The sequence below is a fragment of the Dipodomys spectabilis genome, unplaced genomic scaffold, assembly GCF_019054845.1.
Source record: "Dipodomys spectabilis isolate Male_0828 unplaced genomic scaffold, ASM1905484v1 ptg000351l, whole genome shotgun sequence".
Lineage (NCBI taxonomy): Eukaryota > Metazoa > Chordata > Mammalia > Rodentia > Heteromyidae > Dipodomys > Dipodomys spectabilis.
This window is the reverse complement of record NW_024871028.1, coordinates 2,456,431-2,470,679: the sequence shown is the minus strand read 5'-3', so window position 1 is coordinate 2,470,679 and position 14,249 is coordinate 2,456,431. Positions and strand designations below refer to the sequence as shown.

At 35.4% G+C, this 14,249-nt stretch overlaps 1 pseudogene; it reads left to right on the top strand.

Annotated features, from left to right (window-relative positions):
• Positions 1–12,883: 12,883 nt before the first annotated feature.
• LOC122095453 lies at positions 12,884–12,980 on the top strand (annotated as a pseudogene).
• Positions 12,981–14,249: the final 1,269 nt, after the last annotated feature.

The following is a 14,249-nucleotide window of genomic DNA, read 5'->3' as shown; positions in this document are numbered from 1 at the left end:
AGAAGTGGGTTGTAACAAGGAGGCCGAATGCTTTGCTAACTTCTACCTGCTAACTTTGGGGCATGTATGGGATTCACAGCTGAGGTCGAGGGCCTGGAAAGGTGAGAGTCTTGAAGGGGACACAGCACTGTTAAATTACAAGAACAAGGGATCTGTGTGCAATGGAGCTGTGTACTATTTTGACCTGGTTGGTGGCAGTGTGAGCTTTGTAGGACCTGGGAGTGTGGCCTGCAGGGGATGGCTTCCCAGGGGGACATAGAGCATGACCAACACTTAGTAAGGATATGAGTTCTGCTAGTATGGAGCGCAACAGCATAGGTCAGACTCTGGGTCTTCTCATCATGACGTCTGATGGGTGAGGTCAACCCTATTTTAACTCTTGAGTTGTGATCTTCAGATCTCAGCCTCCTGAGTACTTAGGATTATAGGCATGAGCCTCTGGCACTGGGACTCTGGTTCTTTTTGGTATATTAGGGTTTGACCTCAAGGCTTTAGGCTTGCCAGTTAGGTCTTCTACCATGAGAGTCAAGCTTTTCTGTCTTGGGCATTTCTGAGATGGAGAATTAATATATGCTCAGTCTGGGCTGGATCATGGTCCTCCTATCTGTGACAGGCATTAGCCACCAGGCCCGTTCTTCTGTAGTTGGAATGGTAAATATGTAGCACCACGCTCAGTCATTGGTTTAGTCAGATTGGCCCAAACTCAGTCCACGGCAGCAGATTCTTGACCAGAGGTGAAACTCTGGGTTGGGCCTCAAACATTGTACTTCGATCTCCTCATGGGACAGTTGTGAGGAAACAAGAGATTAATACAGAGGGATCTCTGGATCAGGGACAGGCACAGAGGAAGAGGCCATCTGATACTATTCTTGGCAATTCCGTGAGCATATGATAGGAAGATACCCGGAAAGATCTCAGATGGTGTGTGTTATTAATGGTGCAACAGGTATGGGATTATGAAACAAAACATGGATCTCTTTATTTATTATCCTATCCCCATGAGTAATGGGATCCTTCACTTTGTTCAGTTTTAAAGCTGGGGAAACTGAGGCACAGATAAACCGGGTGACCTACTAATGACTCCCAGCTGACAGGAAGCTCGGCCTGACTTCTCTGCCATGCTCCCTAGGACAATGGGTGCTATTCAGTCCACATTTTGTGGTGGGAAGTCCACTTCTTTTCAGTCATGGGGCTTGAACTTTGGGCCTGGGGCAGCTCCCTGAGCTCCTCAGCTCAAAGCTAGCACTCTACCACTTGAGTCACAGCACCACTTCCAGTTTTCTGGTGGTTCTTTGGAGATAAGAGTCTCAGAGGTGTTGCTGCCCGGGATGGCTATAAACCACGATCTTCATATCTCAGCCTCTATTATACTTAGGATTATAGGACTGAGCCACCGGCACCTGGCTTAAGTGTAATTCTGACCTTCTTTCTTTCTCTTTCTCAGCATCCCCATGCGGTTAGAACCAAGGTGGCCCTCTCATTCTGGAGGTAGGCTGTGGGTCAGGAGCTGTCTCACTCAGTCTGTTGTACCAGCACCATGAGGTAAGTCCCTCTGTGCCCTGGCTACACTGTGACAGTTATGCATTGTCCGTCTAGCCTTACTGGACTCCGTACTGTGTTCAATGCACTTTTCTAGCAAAAATTACTGGCTAAAATTATGATACATAATTACAGAATGAAAATGTAATGCCATTTTAAGAAAGTTATTTAGGGTTTTGGGAATGTGGTTTCATGGTATGGTGATTGCCTAGCATGCATGAAACCTTGGGTTCAATTCCTCAGTACCACATAAATTGAAAAGGAAACCCTGGAAGTGGTCCTGTGCCTCAAGTGGTGGAGGGTTAGCCTTGAGGGAAAAAAAAGCTGAGGAATAATTCCCAAGCACTGAGTTCAGTCCCAGGACTGCCAAAACAACAACAGCAACAACAACAACAATTTAGTTAGTAAATGCAAAATAAAGAACCCATATTTGGAATATATAATTGCTCCTTCCATACTAATACCTGACAATAGTCCCTAATTCATGTACTTTACCTATGTTAGGATACTGTGTTGAAAGAATGTTTTGTTCATTAGGTCACAGCAGTTAATGCCGGGAATGTGCTTAGATGTCAGGTGAAGATTAATACTGGAAAATTAAAAGATTCCAGGCTTTTGAGTGGGGTCACTGCTAGTCACCATGAGAAGGATAGTCTAAGTGAGATTTGGGAATTATTTTGGCTAGTCATCACACCAAAAAGGCAAAGGCTAATTAACAGTTGTGACAGAAGAGAAGGAATAACTCCAGATGGAAAGAAAAAATGATAGTAACTAAGGTACAGGAGAAACCGTTCTAGGGAACCATGTTTGGTTATTGAAGAACTAGTTATCAACTAGGCTTATTCCTCATTGCCTTTAGCATTCAAAATCTCCTAGGCTAGTTCTTAATTTCTGTGTGATAAATGTATCTTCTTCCATGCTGTTCTTTCATACCTGATCTCTTTTGCTTCCTAAAAATCTGTCTTTCTATACTTCTTTATGAACATTTCCTGATACTAAATACACCTACAAAGATGAAAGTGGATGCTAATGTAAGAGTCCCATAACTCATGAGTCATTAATGTAACAAAATGGAAAAGGAGGACATATTTATTGCTACTTCAATTTTTCTGAAAAGCTGCAATGACACATCATTTGGTTCAGATTTCCATTCTTTGTCTACATAGTGACATTAAGTGCACATAAATGCAAATATGAGCTGGGTGCTGGTGGCTCAAGCCTGTAATCCTAGCTACTCAGGAGGTTGAGACCAGAGGATTGTGGTACAAAGCCAGCCTGGTCAGGAAACACTGGTCCATGAAACACTTATCTTCAATTAACCCCAGAAACCAGGAAGTGGTGCTGAAGCTAAAGTGGTAGAGTGCTCAAGTTGTGCTGAAGAGCTGTGAGACAGTGCCCAGGATCAATGTTCAATCCCCACAACCAACAAAAAAGTGCAAATATGGCTTTAAATTTCCCCCAAAGGAATGATGAAGTCAATTGTAATCTTCCCAAATGATTTAGTAGTGCACCTACTTTCGCTGAGTTATTTGTTATGGCTTCTTTGCTCAATATATTCTCTCCTTTAAAAATTGTCAAATATTAGCTTTATAATAAACTTCATCTAATATTTCTTGGTTCAAAAGAGAAGTCTATACAGTTGATGTCACTTAGCTTTCTTATTGTCTTATTTTAAAGCCAACCCAGGCAAGAGAGTCTGTCAAACACTTATCTGTAATTAAACACCAAAAAAGACAGAAGTGGAGTTTTGGCTCAAGCAGTGGAGTACTAGCTTTGGGCCCGGTGGGAAAGAAAGACAACTGTTCAGGGACAGGGGCCAGTCTCTGAGTTCAAGCCCCAGAACCAGCACAAACTAAACAAACAAGCAAACAAAACAAACCCTGGGTATTTCTTTGGGACTCTCCTTATAATAGTGGTGGTCCGAGAAGAGACTGCTTTTGCTGATCATACTCACTGGATCCTGCTTTTTTGGAATCCTTATTGCTATCGAAAACTCATGACCAGACTAAAGGAATTGATAACTGATTCCTGCAACAAGAGAATCATCTCAGGAGTGAAACATCCATCCATAAGACACTTAAAAACCTCCATATCTTTGCTTCTTTGCAGTAGAACACTTTTAAAACAAAGTTACTTCCTTTTGTTCTATACTGGCCTTCAAATGGCATATTATTTCGTTTTGTAATACTCTCAACCAGATGTTTACAGACAAGTTTTATATGAGTAAAGGACACACTCAAAAAAGTCAGGGACAGAGTTTCCTTCCAGCCTTGGATTCTTTTCTTGTACAGTAAAAAGGAAAGCAATAGTTAACTTGAACTTTATCATTTCTCCATGTTCAATTCCTCTCCTGGGATCAGTTTCCACGTCCAATAACAGTTACTTCCACTTATTTCCAGTAACAATCTATGGTGCTGCTACAAAAAATAATGACTGTTTTCTGGCTTCATTGAAATAGCACAAGGACACTTTTGGACATGATGTAACACGTGTTTCAGAGACAACTTAGTAAATAGAAATGCAATTTAAATTGCTTATTAATACATTATCCATGAGAACATTTTGTTCAAACTTCTTATGTGCTCTGTAAATTAATGTGAATTTTAAATGGGAAGAAGGTCCTCAGATCATTTTTTGTGAGTCTATGTGCTGTGCATTAATTTCCCAAGTGTACATGAGTTAACCGTAAGAGAAACAATAGCAATTATAGGAGAAAAAGAAGTTCTGTGTTTATGTATAAGTGTTCAATACAATATAGAATACTCTACAAATAAGAAAACTTTGAAACAATAATGCCAAGTCCAGTATGTAGATTTATGTTAGTGATATGGAGAAAGCATTACTCCTAAGTGGAACATGAAGCATGAGGCTGCTCCTTTTCTAAATCACGCTTGATAATCACGTAAATGTGCAAAAAGGAGAATGGAAGAATGATTCTGTTTCCAATGTAAGTCAGATACGGAAGAATAGACTTAACTGGAAAAAAAGAGTCCATCTGAGAGAACAGGAATTATACTAGCAATGAACCTGGTGGCTAAGATCACATTTCTTTTTCTTTCCTTTTCTTAAATTCTTTTTGTTGTTGTTGTTGTTGTTCGTGGAAATTGAAATATGGGACAGGGGGCTGTCCCTTTGAAATGCAGCTCAAGGCTAGTGCTTTTCCACTTGAGCCACAGTGCCACTTCCAGTTTTCTGGTAATTATTGGAGCAAAGAGTCTCCAGGAATTTCCTACCCGTGCTGGCTTTAAACCCCAATCCTCAGATCTCACAACAACTTGGTTTATGATCACATTTCTAACAGTGTACACTCAGGATATGCAATGTAAATGTTCATCTATCTTTATATGAATTCTTGAGTTAAAAATCTGGGCTACAGGTTAGACTTTACACTCACAAAAGTGTTTGAAGTTTAAAAGTTGATACCCCTGGAAAAATAACACCTAAGAATGTAAAGGAGTCTGGGAAGTTCAATTTACATCTGGCTTGGACAGTATAGGCTTTAAGACACTACCTATAATTAACCAGCCAATAGCTGGAATACCAGTCACGAGCAAGATTGCTGAATAACAGCTTTAGGTTTTTGCATACATACATACAAATACACACAGAGGCACTTATAGGTGCACACAAAAATACACAAATGAAACAGCTCTCAGAATATGTAGAAAAGTTAGAAAATAGGTCCTGAGTAAGACTAGAATCAAGTGATAATTTTTAATATTAGAAATCCCTCAAGTGAACTTTCCCCCAGAAGTTGAGAATATTACATAGGTAGGGACCAAAGATAGTAAGAGAGTCAAGCAATCATTATTAACTGGAGAGGATCCATGGAGGAATGAGTCAGGGAACCCTGCTGGTGCATCTGAAAATGTTTATATCCAGTGTCAAATGTTAAAACGTCTTTGAAAATAGTACATAAACAGTCTGAGCAGTCTAGTGGATAACATCATAGGAGAAGTTCAGAATTGCTAGTCTGTTTCTAGATTAAATAAAGAAAATATGGCAGGTCAATGTGATACAAGCCTGGAATTCTAGCACTCAGACAGGAGATTAGAGAGTGGAATTACATAACGGTACCTTCCCTGGACCAGGTAGAATAATTTTGTCTCAGTAAAACAAACCAAACAACATTAAAGGAATACACAGTTTTAAGTTTGGCCTAATTTTGTCATTATGTTTCCTATTGAATGCAACTCATATATATCCTCACTTGGGTTTTAAATGCTCTCATCATTACACAACATCCATAGATGCAAGATAGCTCATGATTCCCATCCAAAAATTTGCAAAAGTAAGTAAGTCTCATTCTGTTGGATTCCAAATAAATGTTGAAAGATTACAAAAGCTTAAGTCTGGAGAAATAGCAAAGTTCGTCTAATGTAGGACTTTGTAGACCTTGTTAAATTAGAATTTAAATTTAAAATATATTTTTTGGTTTTGTTTGTAATCTCATATTCTATAGGATACTACAAAATTCTTTTTAAGTAGAGGGATTAAGTGAAAAATCACAAATGATTCTGGCATTCTATTTGCCTAGTTATTTCAAAAGAGTTATAATTAGAACATAGTTAATAGATAATTCGCACAGTTCATGTATACCATGTTAATGTGAATAATCTAGACAGAGTTGCCAACAAATGGATGACATTAATTTATACATTTAGAAAAACCAATTTTTTAAGGGTTTGGTTTAATATGGTATGAAGATAGTAATTGTGTGACATCTTCTTTCTTCTTCATATATGTAACACAGGAAGCCATTTCTTTATTTACGTGCCTCTGTATACATGGAGAAAAATGCTGGGATTGGGGTTTGTTTTCAATTTTGTTTTTGTTTTATTGGTTCGTCCTAGAGCTTGAACTCTTGGCCTGGACAGTGTCTCTGAGCCTGTTTATGCTCAAGACTCATGTCCTACCACTTCAATCTCAGGGCCACTTGAGTCTGGCTTTCGTGGAGATTTTTGGAGGTAAGATTCTAAGAAATCTTCCTTCCTGGGTGGGCTTTGGATCATAATTTTCTTATCTTAGCATACTGAATATCTATGATAATTAAAAAAGTATAAATATAAATAAAATTTGCAAGTGTTCTGATCTCAAGAATACCAGTGGAGGAAAAATGATGCAGCTCAGTTTATTGTGTTCTTTTCAGAACAAGGAGGGTGTCACATTAGCAGAAGTGTAGTATTTTTTCAAAATAGAGATAAGGTATTCATGATGTGAATTAAGGAATTTTAAGGTGTCCCTTACAAGTTGGAAACTGTTGGGCTAGGATGACTTTATGGCATAAATCTTGGGATTGATGGTCATATTTATAATAGCTTACTCATAAACAATTGCTTACTTTTGAAGAATTAATTATTACACATGCTTCACAGTTTTATCCTCTACCAGAATGTGGCTATTTTTCTGTTTAGTTCTCAATCTGTAATACCCCATTGGAAACTGCATCTATTGCAGAATTAAATAACATGAAAACAGGTACTGTTTTGAATCTCTTAGGAATGTTGAGAATTTAAAAATGAGTAGCTATTAATCATAGGAATTTTGAAGAACACATATATTCTGTCCTCTTAACAACTTACTTACTTTTAAAAGTTATGGATTTCCATAGCATTAAACTGTTTTCTGTTTTAGAATGAGAAAGTACTGAATTTATTCTTTTTTGAAAAATTTGGCAAGTATATTGTGAAAATATTGTCTACTTGGATAACATTCAAGTTGATGACCCTCTGATAAAGAAGTGGTAATTAATTCAAATTAGATGCCAAATATTATTGATTTTTAAAATGTTACTATATAAAGAATATTATTTACTGGGCCAATACAGTGAAATTATATTTTATGCAGCTTATTTTTTCAATTTTATTATAAAAATGATATACAGTGGGGTTACAGTTATTGTAAGGTATCAAATCATAACTTTTCAAACTTGATAACACTCCCTCATTTTTCTCACAGTTTTCCTTCACCCCTTTACCCCTCACAAGTTGTAATGTACATTTCCAACATAATGTCTTGTGAGTATTGTTATTGCATTGGTTTGCCTTTGGTCCTTTGTCTCACCATTATGTTTTTCCTTTACCCTTCACTAATCAAGGTAAATGTATACACAATACAAAATGAAATACAGCAGGGATAAACCATAGGGGAAAACCCCAAAGAAAACAGATATCACATAGTTCATCAAAAACAACAACCACAAATGAAAAAAAAAATCTGGTTCCATATCTTGGAATTCATTTTGCTTAGCATCAGCTTATATGGTTATATATACGCATAACAAAGCCACTGGAAAATAATAGCTGCATTGATAACATTCTGAAAAAAGCATGTTAACTTTTTGATGGTAAAGGTAGAATTAGGATTGGTGAATTCTCGGTTCTGATAAAGGATTTCAAAGAGTTTTAAAGTTATGACAGGTAAAATTTAATTGTTCAAAATTTTTAACAACTTAGCCTATTAAAAAGTTTTAAATTGCCTGGAAGAATAGGCTTTCATGCAAAGAAATCCAAGGAGACTTAGTAGAGAGGGAGCAATGTGGATGAAGATGGCTCTTTTTCACACTAAACAATCAGACCTCAGAAACATTGCTGTAAATCCTGTAGGTTCCCTTGAGAATTGTCCTTACCCAGGAACTATATTCTCAGTGTTTGAAACAAGGTTGTATTGGAATTTAAATTAAAAGTTCTTAAAAAAATAAGGCATCAAAATTTGTGAATTTACCTTTAATTATCAAACATTAATTCTCTGAAAAAGATAATTTGAGTCAAAATATTTAGGGAGAAAGTGACCTCCACAATGAAAGAAGGTGTTGGGATTACACCATTCTGTTTGTAACACTTTCCACAATGTCTTTGGACGTGAAGCAGTGAAACACAGAAAAAAATCTGATTGGATACTTCAAACCAATGATTTCACATTTCCAAGTGGCTCACAAAAATAATATTCTTATTAATATGAGATAGTGAAGACTTCTTTTACTACATATGCCTAAAAGTTCAGAAAAGAATTGAGCAAATGGAAAAGTTAATAAAAAAAAGTTTTCTTAGAAGCCTTAGCTAAGCGTATTGTCTTCTGCAGTGAAGGGAGGCCAAAACTTTTTGATGTAAATTGTGTTAGTATTTTTACTGCCTAAAGTGATTTTACAGAGCACATTTGTCTCACTATAATGCAGAACTGATTGAATGAAGACATGAAAATAAATTCCACATCCAAATGAGGCAACTTAAAGAGTTTTAAAAGAGAAATAATGAAGATGTAGCAGAGGTGGAGCCTGTATGGCTCTTCAGCTTCACTAGACTTGAAGCCAAGAAGCTGTGATTAATTGGAACTCGGCAAGAGCTAAGAGAAGGACATAGAAGTAGGACATAGAAGCATTGTCCTTTTGTAACACACACTTTCTTCCAAGGTATGGGTGATTTAAATCTATTCTCCTCCATACATCTTGGTGAACTAATGCAAGACCAAGAGAAAAATAATCTATTGAAATAATTTTGCATAGAATATCTTCACTGTTTCTGATATAGTATCTAAGGAGAATCTTAAGAGAGAAGATAAAAGTGCAGTATTTTTTTGTTTCTTCTAAGCATCTTGTTAGCAAAATATATCTTTGAGGTTAGACAATTCTGATTGAACCAACAAGTGATGTAGTACTTTTTATTGTGTGCACTTTAGCCAGAAGAAGTCTTTCAAGGTAAAAGAAAAAAAATGCAGCCAAATATTTGTGATTAGAGCCTCTTGGACTGTTTTCTGGAGACAAGGTTTAGCATTAGATTTCTCCTCATTAACATAGATGTTGTTTCATGGCAACCAAATGCAAGAGGGAAGTTTAATGGACTCACTTGGCCAATTAAACAGCATGAAAGAAGAAACTGACAAATAATATTTAATGAAATTATTTTGACCAATTACTTTGCCAGAGGAAAAAGGAAAAATATAATTCAAAATCAATTGACTTAAAAGTTTGAAGAAAGAGTAGTGAAGAGAGATTAGAGAAAATATAGAGGATTGCTTTCTCTCCAGTGGAGTAATGGGTTCTTGATCTTGTTTCTTCCATTCTACCTCACAAGCTACCAAGTGTTTCTCAGGACTGGATTATACAGTTCGGACAGAAAACTCATAGAAGAAAGATACTGTTTAGAGCAGATATAGGTGATTTATAACCTTAGACAATCTATTCAATTCTGTTAAAAATTCTCCCCTACCCCAAGCTTCCTCTTTGAACAGCTTTGTTTGCTTTTCCCAAGAATGCCCTTCATTAACTGATTCAAATTTTGAGAGGTCATATTCATACTCTCTAGAGATTGCTGTTTGGTTGTGATTTTTGTGTGTTTTTGTTTCTTGTGTTTTTTAACTGAATTTTAAAAGGTTGTGCAATTGTGTTACAATTAAATATATCCATCTAATTGTCCAATGCTCCTAGATCAGAGTCACTCCTTCCATCATTCCCAACCAACCCTTTCTCCAAGATTTATTTCCAATTTACCACTCCCTTCATGATATGTGTACATTGAGTATTCTAACTGTACTTACCCCTTGTTCATTTTTCATTCATTCTATGTCTTTATTATAATTCATCTCTGGTTTCAACTTTCTGATAGTCATTCTGTTAAACTATCTATTAATACTTTGAAAGGTTTATATACATTCCATGGAGTCTCAATCCTGCATATTCTTGAACTGATGTCAGCTTATATTTCCATAATTCATTCATCTGCAGCAACAATTTGCAAGACTGGAGACGTGAAGCACCTAAACATGATTTTATTCTCACCCATTTGGAAGATTAATCTTTAGTCAAAAAGAAAGTTAAAAAATAGCTTAGAATGTATTCCTAACAATGAATTTTTATAAATGGCTTTGTACAATGGTGTGATTATTTTATTTTACATGGAATAATATTTTCTACTACCTATAAGTTTTGGAAAAAGAAGAAAATTGACTTTATTCCTAGAGAGGAATATGATAGAAATTGAAGACAGATATTATGTTTGTCATATCTCTGATGAGTACCCATATTCAAGACTTAAAGTCATATTTCTTACTATGTTAGACAGAGGGAAAACATAAAATAACATATGATAAGGCAACTATTTGTGATTTTTAAAAAATGTACCTTAATAAATGATGAAATTTATTAGGTAACGTTTGGGTTTGAAATTTAGGAGGCTGATCTATTTAACACACTTCTGGATGTCTCTTACTGAAAAACACAAATTGTGGGTGGTATTATTTCTACACTTTAATGAATGGTTGAACATGTTTAGCATTAGTACTGTGTAAATAATTCAACTCTATTGTAACTTGCTCCCTATACTTGAAAAACTTGTAATGTCACTACGTATCATCAACTTGTCAAATGTTATTTTGGCGAATGTGATTTCAAATGTTTATTTGAAAAGGAATACACTTTCAGGAGATTAAATATAGATTATCTTTGTTTTGAGAGTGACATTTTTATACCACAGAAACATGTTGTACTGAATTCCCAGTGTTTGAAGCACTCTTTAGTGCTTCAAATGTTTTTCTGAATTACATTTGAGCTCTAAGTCAAGATTTCAGGGATTTGGTAGACCAATTATTGATCTATCCTCCCAGAAACTATTTTTTGGCCCACTTATGTTGGAATAAAATCTTTCGTTAATAATAGGTGAGGGGTATTAAAAATAATCTTATGACACTTTGTGAACTTGTTCACTCACATGGGCTGGTCATCTGTAAGTTGAATGTTTAAATTACAGTACTTTCTCTCAAATTTTGCGATCTCATCTTTCATTTTAAGTAGCCTTGTATTTCACAATTGCTTACTTCTAATTCCTGCATCTCAAGGAATTGGTGCCCTGAAATATAGGAAATGCGAAATTGAGATGGGTCTTCAATTACTTTGTGTTGATATGTTGCATGGGCTTTGGTGAGAAGTTTTGCCCGTGTTATCTGATGATGCAGGTAACTCGGACCTGGGTTCCTAGTATGCATGGGTATTGCAGAAGAATAATATTTTTTAGACATCTTAGCAAAATTTGGGCATAATCAGTAGGAATGCTTTAGAAATATGGAGAAAAACAGTTTGGGACAAGCGAATTAAAACAATAAACAGCAGCAGAGTAAAATCCATTATTGATTAGAGGAAAACATTGTTTTTTTTTACCATGTGGATTCAGAAGACCAAGAACAGTTAGAATGTATCATAAGTTTATACTAAAAACATTGCATTGATACTTTTATAGTCTAATATATATTTTAAACCTAATTATTTATATTCCAATTCTATTTATTGGAATAAATAAATATCAATTTATTTGTCAAACTATCAACTAATTCTAGTCAGTTTCAATGTGTGAAATATAAAATCAGCACATATCAATATAAAATATATAACTATATATAATATAATTAAAAAGCACACGATTTATATTGTTCTGTTGTAGTTACTGTATTAAAGGCAACTCTATTTTAAAGTATTATTCCATTATCTCTACCTCAGTGTCTGATAGAGTTAGACCTAAAGATTTACCATTTGTAGATTTACAGCATGGAGGCAATAGGAAACACTGTGATTAAAACATTATCAATTTAATGCCTAATAATGAGGAGAAACATATGCACTTCTCCTGCAACTATGAAAATATTGGGTGATAAAAAGGCAGTAGTGTAAGTTGCTGCATGGTTGGATGGTAGACAGGCCAGGACATTAAGTAATCATGCATACCAACAATTTTTTCACCTTCTTGGCGTTAGCTACTTTTGAAATGGAAGGTATAATAAACAATTATATTTTGATAAAATACCTTCTAGTCTGAACAGTTCTGTTTGAACTGTTCATCTCTCTATGATCCCTTGTAACCAAGATTAGTTTTCTTCTTGTAAGACAATCTATGCTGTCAGGGTAAGATGTTCTGGTTGGGCTGTTCCCACATGGAAGAAGTGTAAAGGCTCAGGTAGATATTTGTTCCTGTAACACCTCATTTGGGAAAATGTCAGCTGAAGAAGTTTAGAAGTAGCTCTTAAGCAACGCTTACTTTGAATCCATTAGGTCCGCAAAGCTAATTCAGTTGAATAAATATGTACTTGAAAAAGCCATCACTTTTGGATCTATCTATAAATAATTGAGAGTATGATCAAATTCCAAATAAAAAGACTTAAGATAGTCATTGACAAAAAAAATTTTGCAAATGTGAGCATTCGACTGATAAATATAAATTTTCCACTATTCACAGAATTTTAGGGAAATAAGATCGATAGCATTGTTAGGAACAATAAAGTTTCCTTGTTACAAGTAGGCACCCATAGATATAAACCTGTATAAAGATTGCATGATTAACTACTTAAATTTAGAGGATACTACACGCTTTAGCAGCACGTATACTCAAATTAAAATACAGAGATTAACATGGCACTTGCACAAGGATAATATGAAAATTTGAGAAGTATTCCATATTTTTCATTCTTCAGATTCAAGAAATGAAAAACAGTTATTAAAAAGTTGATTACAAAATTACAAGTGTAAAAATACACGTAATTCATATAATTTAGTTTGACGTCAGTGTATTAAATCTTCACCTCAGAAAGGCGTTTACATAGCATAAACTTTACAAATATTCTCAAATTAGACAACATTGTCATTTTATCCCAAATAAAAATAATATTAAGTCCTAGAAAAAAAGGAAGCAAACTGTTTCTATATGGAATGTAATCGGAAAGGACACATTAATGAACCTATATATTATAAAATAATGTAGAATTCAAAGTATATCTAGGAGAAAATAAAATAAATTATGAACATTTTGCAAACATATAATATAGAATATTTTAAAATATACTTTTTCAGACAAGCACAAGAAATATTTTAGTTTCTGTACTACTCATTTCAACAGATAAATTAAAATTATTTCTGATTAAAAAAATCACAAACTCTGAAGAAATTATTATACATATATACAAAAAATATTGAATACATTTTGACATCCAAGGCTGGCAATTCACTTGGAAAAATTCCACGGAATCCATGAATTTTTACAGTAAAATATTGGTGCTGCCAGGCATTGGTGGCTCATGCCTATAATCCTAGCTACACAGGAGGCTGAGATCTGAGGATCATGGTTCAAAGCCAGCCTGGGAAGGAAAGTCTGTGGTACACTTATCTCAAATAAACCACTAGAAAACTGGAAGTGGAACTGTGTCTCAAGTGGTAGAGCGCTAACCTTGAGCTGAAGAGCACAGGGATAGCTCCCAGGCCCAGATTTCAAGCCCCATGACTGACCAAAATATATATATATTGCTCTTATTTGGATTGTGAAAATATTTTGTAGGGACACAAAAGATGGACTTGCATTTTTGAAATTTAAGAAACTTAACCCGACCATTAGGACTTCAGTGAACAATTTGTATAGCCTATCACAACTTCATAGAGGTAGTGATACATACTTATCCTTTCGGCAATATCAAATACAGTATCTTCTATGTTGTTCTTCCGGCCTGGTTTTATATAATGGTTCAACAGAAGGTGATCCAGCGTATATTTGCTATCTCAAGTCTCAGCAACAAGATGTAAAGGTGTCAAAAATTCTTTAGTTTGGGGAAGTGGAGCTGCGGCTCAAGCAGTAGAGTGCTCGCCTTGAACTGAAGAGCACAGCGACAGCACCCAAGCCCAGAGCTCCAGCCCCACAAATGACCAAAAAAAACCACAACAACAAAAAACAAACAAACAAAAA